Source organism: Xenopus tropicalis, chromosome 5, assembly GCF_000004195.4.
Source record: "Xenopus tropicalis strain Nigerian chromosome 5, UCB_Xtro_10.0, whole genome shotgun sequence".
Taxonomy (NCBI): Eukaryota; Metazoa; Chordata; class Amphibia; order Anura; family Pipidae; genus Xenopus; species Xenopus tropicalis.
The window spans coordinates 21,294,471-21,308,170 of record NC_030681.2 but is presented as its reverse complement, the minus strand read 5'-3'; the positions used below and the strand labels follow the sequence as shown (position 1 = coordinate 21,308,170).

General features: G+C 41.0%; 1 protein-coding gene across 1 annotated transcript in view; it reads right to left on the bottom strand.

Moving 5' to 3' along the window:
• ston1 (stonin 1) overlaps positions 1–13,700 on the bottom strand; it is a 48,617-nt gene that overhangs the window by 15,454 nt on the left and 19,463 nt on the right.

Here is a 13,700-nt window from a genome sequence, read left to right as displayed (position 1 = left end):
GGCGCTTCTCAGTAAGCATCATTTGTATGCCAAGCGTGTTGTTTTTAATTGTAAGCCATCAGTGCTGCATAAGTCTGAAGTCATAATAAAAAGAATAATTAAATCTAAATTTGAAGGCTAAAAATGCAAAGCAGATGTGACTTTGAAAAGTTTTTTTTTATAGCAAAAAACTTACCAAATTGTGGAATGAGAAAGGTAATTTTTTTTTTAATTCTATGTGCGTAGCTATGCGGGCACTGCTACAGGCAGCCCTATGCACTGATGGCTCCAGTAGGGCCCATTCCCAGGTGCATTTTGTGATGCTTCTGCTCCTATTTTGGAACTAATGCCAGCCCCTAAATCTCATTAGGAACTTGATTCTATAGATCAGATTGTAGCACCTTATTCCATATGGAGCAGGCACCCTATTCATGCTGCCCAGGCAGTCACTCAAGCAGTGTCAGACTGGGAACTCTGGGGCCCACCAGAAAACCTTAGATGGGGCCCACTCTCCAAACTATTTTTCATCCTTTCCTCACCCAACCTCTTTATTCTCCTAGTCTCTTATTTACTTGCTAGCATCTATTCTTCCATCTATTTCTCCTCTTCAGTAATAGGGAATAGGGAATGAGCATGAAACAGGCCAAATGGTCAGCAGCAGGGGGGCCCACTGGCACCTGGGCCCACCAGGAGTTTTCCTGGCATCCTGGTGGGCCAGTCCGACTCTGCACTCAAGTTCCAATTAATGATAATACCCTCTGCAGCACTCTAATGGATGAAAATAGCGCGGTGGTCTTTAGGTTTATAATATATCATCACTGTGAATCTGGCCCAGACTGGCAATCTGTGTGTTCTGGCAAATGCCAGAGGGGCTGTTGTAAGATGCCATAGACAGTCACTATTTATTGGGCTGCTGGGGGGCTGTTTGGACCTCTGAGTCCTGGAAATGACAGTGCTCACAATACAGGTACAGGTATAGGACCTGTTATCCAGAATGCTCAGAACCAAGGGTATTCCGGATAAGGGGTCTTTCCATAATTTGGATCTTCATACCTAAGAAATCGATAAAACATTAATTAAACCCAATATGATTATTTTACATCCAGTAAGGATTCATTATATCTTAGTTGGGATCAAATACGAAGCACTGTTTTATTTTTACAGTGAAAAAGGAAATCAAATGTAAAAAATCTGAATTATTTGATTAAAATGGGGTCTATGGGAGACAGGCTTTCTGTAATTTGGAGCTTTCTGGATATCGGGTTTCCAGATAAGGGATCCCATACCTGTACTACTAAATACTACTTTGGTTATGCTTTGGGCTCAGGCCAAAGTGGGCACCATCCACGAACAGTTCCTGACACCGTAACCATAGGTCTATGTACCCCTTATAGCATTTAGGGGCAGATTTATTAATAATCATGGAAAACGTTTGACAAAACACAATCGCTATCATGGATATTTTTTCTCAATTATGGTTTCTTTATCTAAGGAATAGCCCAAAATGTAGATGTCCCACAGCATTGTCTCCCTCTGATTCTTGTGACTAAGGGCCCTGAATACCAGGTTCTCTGGGTGGGGGAGCATTAGACATAGTAGTTATGCAGCTGTTTATGTTTGCCCTTCTAAAGCTTTGGTCCTAGATGTTTATTAGAGGAAGACTATACCCCCAGAATGAGTACTTAACCAACAGATTTATATTATTAGTTTATATTATGTTAACTGAACTATTAAAGAATCTCGCCAAACAGGAATATATATATCAGTAAATATTGCCCTTTTACATCCTTTCCATTGAGCCGCCATTTAGTGATGGGCTGTGTGCTCCCTCAGAGATCAGCTGACAGGAAATAATGCAGCTCTAACTGTAACAGGAAGTAGTGCGGGAGTAAAAGACAGAACACTGCCCATTCATTGGCTGATGGGGCCTAGCATGTATGTGTGCCTTGGCTTGTTTGTGTGCACTGTGAATCCTATGATCCCAGGGGTTGGCCCTTAATTCTTAAAATTCTAATTCTTTAAATTTCTATTTAGGATTACCCAATGGCACATACTACTAAAAAAGTATATTTTTATGAAAATGGTTAATTTAGATGAAGCAGGGTCTTACATAAGAGCTTGTTTATGCAATATATTTTTATAGAGACCTACATTGTTTGGGGTTACAGATTCCTTTAATATGGACATTCGGCAACAGCCGCTTGCCCCCAGACATTGAGTATACCGGCTGCAATAGCAAAAATGTCATACATTTTTTGATTTAACTTTTAGACTGAAGGCACTAACAGAGGTGCTAAGTTTTCCTACCTAACAACCAATCAGATCAGGTTTCTTGTAGACTGGTCAGAGCTAGTTACTGATGAACCTAACGGCGGCCAGAGCAGTCTGTAGACCTTCAGCATCTGATTTATATCAACTATATTAAAAAAACCAATACAATATGATATTACATGGATTTATTTTAACCAGTCATAACAATATAATTAAAAAGATGAAAAACAAACACTAATATGCCTATTTTAATATTTTACACAGGAAGGAATGTCTTTCCAATGTGCTAGGTGGTGCATGGATTTGTTTTCCCTGAATTATCCCAAGTGCAGTGTTGGACTGGCCCACAGGGATACCAGGAAAACTCCCGGGGGCCCAGGTGTCAGTGAGCCCTCCTGCTTCTAATCATTTGGCCTAATTCATGGATATTTCCTACTTCTCTATGGGAATAAATCGACTAAATATAAAGAAGAAGATTATAATCTAATTATAGTACATAAAGTTTTAAAACTAGGAAAATATAGAGGTTGAGAAAGAAGTGGATGAAAAATAATGGGCCCACGGCCTAAGGTTTTCTGGTGGGCCCCTGGCATCCCAGTCCGACACTGCCCAAGTGGCAGCCACAAGTAAACTGCATGGGCAGACCCTAAATGCACATTTATCATATGTATTCAATGGAAGCAGGCTTTGGATAGCATTAGATCAGGGATCCCAACCAGTGGCTCGCAAGGAACATGTTGTTCCCCAACCCCTTGGATGTTGCTCCCAGTGGCCTCAAAGCAGGTGCTTATTTTTGAATTCCTGGCTTGGGGGCAAGTTTTCGTTGAATACGAAACACAGACAAACAGAACCTTCTAGAGGCTGCCAGTCCACACAGGGGCTACTAAATAGCCAATCACAGCTTGTATTTGGCACCCCAACATGCTAGTGATGCTCCCCAACACCTTTTCCAATTGAACGTGGTTACGCATATAAAAGCTTGGACCCCTGCACTGGGTGAACAAAAGAGCTATAAAATAATGCATATAAATAACTGGTAAATGATGAATACATATATATGTGTGTGTGTATATATATATTTAAATACATGCATTTCTTCCCCCTTGGGATTGTTTCTTTCACACAAATATTTCCAGAAGCCTCTGAGCAACTGACAGATGCTTTGAACATAATACACACATAAATATATACACAGCAACTGAAGCTCCCAGCCCCCTTAAATGGCATCCACATATCTGACAGTTACTGTCATAAATCCAGACCCCACACTTTTTAAAAGACTCTTCACTGAAGCGCCGTATGGATCACGCATGGCTGCCACAGACTGATGCTAACATTTTCTCTCACTGACTTTGCTTTAGCCAATATTTCCCAGCCTACACAAGTCAATAGGATGTGGAAACAGACTGATAGCAAAGATTGCTAGAAATATAGATTGAAGAGTTAATGAGCGCTACCTGGATTTACCTCTGCCTTCTCCCCATGTAACGTCCATGTGAAAGGAATATCTTAACATCGAAGGGTATTTAACCATTTACAAATAAATATTTCCAAGACTGAATAATTTAAGTGGAATAATACAAAGTGATGCTGGAAACGAGAACAGGAATCTTTGCTTGGACGGCGGAAAGACTGCTATCAACATCCATACTGTCAGCCATCGATTTAAATGGCAACCGCACTGCACTGGGAGTCATCAGTCTGTACAAGTGGTAACCAAAGCCAGGCAGTTAACATTTAAGTCAATGGCCGACTGCATGAGTGGTGCTTTTTTCTTCACAGGCACAAAAACCACTGGGTGTGCTATTAACCTTTATGGCTTCACTTGCTTCACAGCCCTACTGGATATAAAAGATAAAGGTAGATAACAAGGAGCACCATCAGTGTCTGCTGGATCCAAGAGAAATGTCTATAAAAGTTTTCGTTCATTCAGGGTATAATATACAGTATCTGGCAGTGATAAGTCTAAAGCAGCTGGACTTGTTGAGTAACTTTTTACCACTCATTCGAGCGGTGAAGCCGCTTTGCTAGGGTAATGGGGGACTAAGCAACCAGATAGCTGAAAGAACAGCATAAATTTAATTAAGAAAGAACAGCGTTTCTTAGACTACAATTGCCTAAATCATATGTAAAGCTACTTTGATTGTGTATATCCCGATAAATAAATATATCTATAAATAAATTACTAAAGCAGTACTGTTCACATATTGCTCTCGAGGTCCAGTTGGCCCTTAGCTCATAGCTCATAACAAGATCATAGATATAAAAAACATTGCTGTATCCACCAAGAATATCTAGGGCAGCAAATTAGTGTTCATCCCAAATCTCCTGCTAATAGACCTTTAAGCTCGGCTTCCATTAATATTTTGTAGTGCAAACAGGCAGGCTCCCCAAATCACAGGCAGGCTCCCCAAATCACAGACAGGCTCCCCAAATCACAGGCAGGCTCCCCAAATCACAGGCAGGCTCCCCAAATCACAGGCAGGCTCCCCAAATCACAGGCAGGCTCCCCAAATCTCAAGTGGCCTTTTCACATCGTTACTCCATAGGACGGACACCAATAGAATGGGGCTTTTATAGCTTTTTACAGAGGGATATCTGGTAGAATGTTTGTATCCTAGGTATTTACTTGCTTACAGAATACTGTATTTTGCAATAAGATTTTACACTGTAGGTTCCTTTAAAACAGGGATCCCCAACCTCTCTTACTCATCAGTCACAAATGTAAAAAGACTTGGAGAGCAACACAAGCACCATAAAAGTTCATGGAGGAGCCAAATAAGGGCTGTGATTGGCTATTAGGCAGCCTCTATGCACCCTATCAGCTTACAGGGGCTTTATTTGGTAGGAAATCTTGTTTTTATTCAACCAAAACTTGCCCCCAAGTCAGGAATTCAAAAATAACTCCCTGGTTTGGGGGCACTGAGAGCAACACCCAAGGGGTTGGTGAGCAACATGGTGCCCCTGAGCCACTGGTTGGGGATCACTGATTTAAATGTGTTTATTACCTTGATATTCATAAAATATCCGCACACAATCCTATCCAGTGACATCATTCTGCTAAACAAGAAGCATTAATGGCTCCATACTGCATTTCCTGACATTGCTGGTGTGTGTAACATACATGGTTCCTATTAGTACTGCGCTGGGCGAGCCCATTCCTTATGTCAGCACAGTAATTAGGCACAAGCCCAGTTACCTCACCTATGTGACAGAATCTCATTTCCAACCATTGCTTTTAACACAACGCACTTGTCTATTCCAGTGTGATTATCCAGAGCCGCGCTGCTCACATATGGGCCCCACACAGGACGGATTTTAATGGCTCCCAGTTTCAGAACACGAGGCTTTCAGAATTAGCGAGCCAGTGATTACCTCATCTATGGGTAAAGATCTGCAGCCTGTGTGGCGCTGAGTGCTGGAACCGAGACTGTATGGGCTGTACGTGTAACAATGTAAGAAGATATTACAGGTATCCGACCCCTTATCCGGAAACCCATTATCCGCAAAGTTCCGAATTACGGAAAGGCCATCTCCCATAGACTCAATTTTAATCAAATAATTTACATTTTTATAAACAATTTTCTTTTTCTCTGTAATAATAAAACAGTACCTGTACTTGATCCCAACTAAGATATAATTACCCCTTATTGGGGGCAGAACAGTCCTATTGGGTTTATTTAATGGTTAAATGATTCCCTTTTCTCTGTAATAATAAAACAGTACCTGTACTTGATCCCAACTAAGATATAATTACCCCTTATTGGGGCAGAACAGCCCTATTGGGTTTATTTAATGGTTAAATGATTCCCTTTTCTCTGTAATAATAAAACAGTACCTGTACTTGATCCCAACTAAGATATAATTACCCCTTATTGGGGGCAGAACAGTCCTATTGGGTTTATTTAATGGTTAAATGATTCCCTTTTCTCTGTAATAATAAAACAGTACCTGTACTTGATCCCAACTAAGATATAATTACCCCTTATTGGGGGCAGAACAGTCCTATTGGGTTTATTTAATGGTTAAATGATTCCCTTTTCTCTGTAATAATAAAACAGTACCTGTACTTGATCCCAACTAAGATATAATTACCCCTTATTGGGGGCAGAACAGCCCTATTGGGTTTATTTAATGGTTAAATGATTCCCTTTTCTCTGTAATAATAAAACAGTACATGTACTTGATCCCAACTAAGATATAATTACCCCTTATTGGGGCAGAACAATCCTATTGGGTTTAATTACTGTTTAAATAATTTTGTTTAGTAGACTTAAGGTAGGTGATCTGAATTATGGAAAGACCCGGAAAACCCCAGGTCCCGAGCATTCTGGATAATGGGTCCTATACCTGTATCAGCCATTTCTATTGCTAGTGGCAAACAGGGCTTTTTGAATTTTGCTGTTTGCTGTAACAGAGCCCAGTTTGTCACCGTTCTGTGTGCGTCAGCCTGGGTGCCTTACTGCTCAGCAATCACTGTGCACAACAAAGGGCTCATTATAAAGGCGCCAGTGCCACACTTGCCTAAAGACAATGGGAAATCTAAAGCTTTATGGGCCTATTTGTTATGCTGTTCAAAAAGAAATTCACCAAAACACCGATGAAAAAATATATGTAAAATAAATGGCAAATTTTTCAAGGTGTGTTTTATTTTACTCCGTCCGAACACCAGATTTAACACTGTTATTTCTGCCGAAAGTCGCTCTAAGAAAAAGCACGTACAAACATTATGCCACTTTTTTACACCACTTAATAAATCTTCCACTTTGTGTATGGCTGTGCAGCCTCTGCACTGATTTGCCTTTGTTTTCTCATCCCTGAGTTGTTTCTTCTCCTCAAGATGGGGGCCCTGCCTCTGCTTGACTCCTGCTCTCCCCGCGCACCCTCTCTGCACTGACTTCAGCCCCCTCATTGACACCAACTTAATTCCCTGAGCTGACAGAGTTCTCTTTGTACTGTCAGGGAAATCAGTGCTTTTGCATGTTGCTCGTATCTGACAGTGTCTGACCTGCCATAATGTTCTATTACATCTGAATTACTCACTTCTCTAGCTTCTTTGCAGTCACTAGTCTTTTGAAAACGCTCAAGTGGTGGCGGCCGTCTAAAGCTCGCTACTGCCAGCTAGTGGCAGGAAAATCATTACACACCTATATGGTGAAAAAAAAGCACAGATCCCTGACTGAATTTTAATTACACACAGATAATGCATATTTCCCTTACAGGATGGCTCATTGCTCCTTGCATTGTAGTACATAGCCCAGCATGAGCAGGGAGCAACCACCATAGGGTTTAATCCAAGTAAAGCCTAGCAGCACTCGTGTCTCTATATATATACAGTATATATATATATATACAGGGCTGCCATCAGAAATCACGGGGCCCCTCACAACAAAATTTTCTGGGCCCCCCTCCCACAGGGCCACTCCCCCAATGGCCCCTCCCATCAGTACAAAGGACACACAGACATGAGACATTGGTAGCCAGCAGTGCCCCCTAATACATTTGGTATATTCTGCACACTGCAATAAATTTATAATAAATATTTTTGTATATATGCTTATAAGTTTTTGTTGTTACTTTAGCTCCAAAAGAAACACAACATATGGAGATGGACTTGGTCATTACAGGGGTGGTTCACCTTAAGGTTAACTTTTAGCATGGTATAGATTTGCCTATTTCTTTATTATTTGTTTTTTATTGTTTTCGAATTATTTGCCTTCTTCTTCTGAACCTTTCAAGCATTTAAATAAGGGTAACTGATCCCAGCAGCCAAAAACTGTTACTCTGTGACGCTACAATTTTATTGTGATTTCTACATTTTATGACTTATATTTCTATTTACCCCCCCCATTCATATTCCAGTCTCTTTCAAACCACTGCCTGGTTGCTAGGCTAAATTGGACCCTAGCAACCAGATAGCTTCTAAAATTCCAAACTAGAGAGCTGTTGATCAAAAAGCTAAATAATTCCAAAATCCCAAATATTAAAAAATGAAGACTAATTTCAAGTTTCATTATGTCTTATAATAGTACTCCCTACATCATAGTAAAAGTTAACCTAAAGATAAATTCCCCTTTTACCAGGCAGTAGCACTCAGTATTGCTAGGGCCGCCCTGTTTTCTCACCCTGGCTCTAAGAATATTAGCTGTGATAATTTCTGTGCACTGTAAAACTGTCACAAAATTAATTGTATTCCCCCCCAGGATGTCTTAAGTGTATCCAAATATTATAATTATAATATTAGCCTACTAGTCCTACAACTCTGTTATTGGCATATAGAATATGCATATGGGGGGGGGTGAGGGGTGTTACCTTTGCAATGCAAAACAACACAACAATGACGCAAGATTGGGACCTGGCAGATATATATGTATAGCATGGGCTGACATTGCTGGATATTGGCCAGAGAATGTGTGTGCTTGCCCAGTGCCCCTACCCCAACCCCACCGGCGTCTTCTTCGCCGGCAGCGGCTCCTAAAGCGGCGGCACCTCTGCACTCCTGACTGAATGGGACCAAAGACAGGCCCTTTTATAAGGTTGCGCCCTGTGCGTACTAACGTCGCATGTACGCACGGGGCGCGACCAATCGGATTTCAAGGATGAAAGGGCCCGGAATTGATTAAAGGAGGCCCGGGCTACAAAAAAAACTGGAGCACGGCCGGGCCCCCTTTAAAAGTGAAAACCGACTGTCCCCCCTGTGCCCCCCTGATGGCGGCCCTGTATATATATATAGCGAACCCAGGGTGGCACTCTGCTTCAGCTCTTAGCTCAGGTGCAAGGTAAATGATTTCAATATCCAAAAAAGACCAGCAACACCGAGTTATATTCCAAAAACAATCAATTGTGTATTAAAAACGCATGAACAGCCAACGTTACGTTTCGGTCCCCATCGGGACCTTTCTTATGGCATGTGTGCAATAGACACTTTATGTGAGCACTAATTATCTAATGATAATCTATGGCACGGATCACTTTGCAGCATTGGTTACATGCTTTACTGCAATAGTCACTTTATGGCATGTGTGCACTGATGTCACTTCCTATTTGCTGGTTCACTATGGATAAATAGAACATGGGGTTCGTTAGCATGGTTGCCTTGAGAAAGGTCCTGATGGGAACCGAAACGTAACGTTGGCTGTTCATGCGTTTTTAATACACAATTGATTGTTTTTGGAATATAACTCGGTGTTGCTGGTCTTTTTTGGATATATATATATATATAGAAGTCCAAGCAACAGGCACTCACGTCTGATGGAGTCACAGATCGCCTGGGTGCAGTATTAGAGCTGTAGTTTAGAGAGCAAAAATGGAAGAATGCCGCACTCACAGGGCTTAGTGTAGAAAAATAGAGTAGTTTATTCAAACAAAAACCTAACGTTTCGGCTGGAACCTCATCCTTTTGAGAAAGGCTGAGGTTCCAGCCGAAACGTTAGGTTTTTGTTTGAATAAACTACTCTATTTTTCTACACTAAGCCCTGTGAGTGCGGCATTCTTCCATTTTTGCTCTCTCTCTCTCTCTCTCTATATATATACATTGCTTATTGCTGTACTGAGAGAAAGGCAAGCACCTCTGACTGTATATATAACAAACTGCAATGCTGTATCCAGGCAAGGGTCTTTCCTTCTTCACAAGATTAGAAAGGGGTTCTCTTCCCCCCACTCCCCAGCCAGAAGGCCTACAAGGGTAGGTGTTTTCAGACCCTCTTTTGCCTCATGCTTAGAGTGGGTCCCTTAACAAATGCCCCCCCTCAGAAGGAAAGCCCAGGGCAGCAGGGGACAAAACCATATGGGCTTTCAATCTTTGTGACGAAATATAAAAGTACAAGGTGCAAGTGACAGACATGTACAGGTATGGGATCCCTTATCCGGAAACCCATTATCCAGAAAGCTCCGAATTACAGAAAGCCCGTCTCCCATAGACTCCATTTTAATAAAATTATTCAGAATTTTAAAACTGATTCCCTTTTTCTCTGTAATAATAAAACAGTACCTGTACTTGATCCCAACTAAGATATAATTACCCCTTATTGGGTGCAGAACAGTCCTATTGGGTTTATTTAATGGTTAAATAATTCCCTTTTCTCTGTAATAATAAAACAGTACCTGTACTTGATCCCAACTAAGATATAATTACCCCTTATTGGGGCAGAACAGCCCTATTGGGTTTATTTAATGGTTAAATGATTCCCTTTTCTCTGTAATAATAAAACAGTACCTGTAATTGATTCCAACTAAGATATAATTACCCCTTATTGGGGCAGAACAGCCCTATTGGGTTTATTTAATGGTTAAATGATTCCCTTTTCTCTGTAATAATAAAATAGTACCTGTACTTGATCCCAACTAAGATGTCTATGAAGATTCTCATTCATCCAGGTCATGATATACAGTATCTAGTAGAATTAAGTCTAAAACAACTGGACTTTTCTGAGTTTTTCTTGAAAACGTTTCAAGAATCTTGGTACCATTGTGATTGGATCATACCTTCTTACACCTGTCAGTTTCAGCTAACACCTAACTGAACAAGTTCAATGGAACCATTGTGTACCATCAAGAGTTTAAATACCGGGGAATTCCCTACCAGTCATTTGAACTGAAGAAGCCACTCGGATGAGTGGTGAAACGTTTTCAAGAAAAACTCAGAAAAGTCCAGTTGTTTTAGACTTAATTCTACTAGATACTAATAATAAAACAGTACCTGTACTTGATCCCAACTAAGATATAATTACCCCTTATTGGGGGCAGAACAGCCCTATTGGGTTTATTTAATGGTTAAATGATTCCCTTTTCTCTGTAATAATAAAACAGTACCTGTACTTGATCCCAACTAAGATATAATTACCCCTTATTGGGGGCAGAACAGGCCTATTGGGTTTATTTAATGGTTAAATGATTCCCTTTTCTCTGTAATAATAAAACAGAACATTGTACTTGATCCCAACTAAGATATAATTAATCCTTATTGGAGGCAAAACAATCCTATTGGGTTTATTTAATGGTTAAATTATTCCTTTTTCTCTGTAATAATAAAACAGTACCTATACTTGATCCCAACTAAGATATAATTACCCCTTATTGGGGGCAGAACAGCCCTATTGGGGTTATTTCATGGTTAAATGATTCCCTTTTCTCTGTAATAATAAAATAGTACCTGTACTTGATCCCAACTAAGATATAATTACCCCTTATTGGGGCAGAACAGCCCTATTGGGTTTATTTCATGGTTAAATGATTCCCTTTTCTCTGTAATAATAAAACAGTACCTGTACTTGATCCCAACTAAGATATAATTACCCCTTATTGGGGGCAGAACAGCCCTATTGGGTTTATTTCATGGTTAAATGATTCCCTTTTCTCTGTAATAATAAAACAGTACCTTGTACTTGATCCCAACTAAGATATAATTACTCCTTATTGGAGGCAAAACAATCCTATTGGGTTTAATTAACGTTTTATTGATTTTTTAGTAGACTTAAGTTATGTAGATCCAAATTATGGAAAGATTCCTTATCCGTAATACCCTTGGTCCCAAGCATTCTGGATAATGGGTCCTATACCTGTACCAGAATTATTCCTAGATCATTTACAGGGCAAAGGAGCTGATACATTAATGAAGTGCAATAACTGCACAGTGCCACATTTATCACAGAGGGAGGTGGGACCGTCACCCCCACATGAATTTCAGACACCATAGGGTCACTACTCCTGGGGCACATTGTACCTCAAACTTCTAAGGTGCCAACCAGACATATGAGAATTCCCATTCTGTACATGCATTCAGCCCAAGCCTATACAAGGTAATTTGGTGGCACAGAGCTTCCCAAAAATAATGGCTTTGACTTGGTTGGTTGGCTTGACTTGGGTCCCACAGCCAGCAAACCAATTCAAAGCTATCACTGAGTGAATCACATTGAAATGTGTCTCCTACATTTTTATGGTGTCCTCACAATTTAATAACTGAATTAATGGAAAGTCTGCCTAAACCTTAGCTGTCAGAATCTTAGCATTAAAGGCAGCTGTGCCATTGGTCTTCATAGTTAGAGAAGAACTGAATCTGTTTTCTAATAGGGCCCTTTCCCCAAACACACCAAGTCCCTGATAGGCCTGCTCTGCTCTGCCATACCTGACCAGAAAAGTTGCTACAGGGTTATTGGCCACCATGTCTGACCACACTCTTGCTCTGACACTTGGGTGGAGACCGTCGACCAGAAGTATGTCCTGGATTCCAACAATATGTAAGTCATATCGCCTCTATCTAAGATTCCATTTCCCACAATGCTTTTCACGCTCCCCTGATTCTCCTTCTTTACAGACCATGCAGAGTATTGAGGACACTAAACTCTTGGCTGGAAAACAGCTAACTGCTGATACATGTAGTCAGAACCAGCAGTGGAGAAAGAGACAAATATGATTTTCAAAGGAAATTGCATTTGCAATTAACTAATAAAATTATTGGAAAGCTGTAATTACTAGTGATGAGTGAATCTGTCCCATTTTGCTTCGCTGAAACTCAGCGCCGGATTTGTACTCCGTGCGCCCCTAGGCCGCCCCTCCCCTCTTCCCCGAGCGCGCATGCGCGAACGCTCAACTCCCCACCCCCGCGCGGCAGCGAGTGCGCATGCGCAACCAGAACTAACATACGGAGCAGTGGGGAGAGGTCCCCATTGCTCCGTATGGGGGCAAAATTTAAAAATTTAGTTGCGGCGGGGCGGCATGCCGCCCCTAAATTCCTGCCGCCCTAGGCCCGGGCCTTTGTGGCCTCTCCACAAATCCGGGCCTTCTGAAACTACAGCAAAAAATCAGCGAAATGTGTTTGTTGCACAACTTTTTTGTTGCCTGCGTCTTTTTTTTTGTTGCCCTCGTTGTTGTTTTTTTGTCATGACTGTTTCGCAAACAAATCTGCCAATGGCAAAATGTGGAAATTCGCTGTGAATCAATGCCTGGCGAAAAAATGTGCTCATCACTAGTAATTACTAAATAAACTTTCTTCGAATCCTGGAAACTTTCTCATTTTTTGGGGTGGGCAGTGGCTTTGCCTTTCATCCCAGACAAGAGTCTATGGAATACCTTTATCAGCTAATAATGATGGCTCAGGAAGGGAACTTTCCAGGCAACTAAATACCTCTTCAACGGGGAACAATTCCAGTGTAAACTCTACAGAACTCTACAGAACTATAGTTCAAATATGACCAGTTCCTATTGGGCCATTTTGGCTAATAATGGCTAGTGCTACAGGCCCAAGCCTTTTCTGTAAAATACAAGATAAGTATTAGAAGAAGGCGATGTTTGCAAATTAAATGAATGATGGAATATCTAGTGAATATTTTGAGCCGCTATGTGGGAATATTACGAGTTTTAAGGTTCTTCTTTGTCTTCCCTGCCAGTAGGATGTCATCCTAGGAAAGACCCTGAAGGTCTTTATCATTCGGAGCTTTATGGCTGCCTTGTGC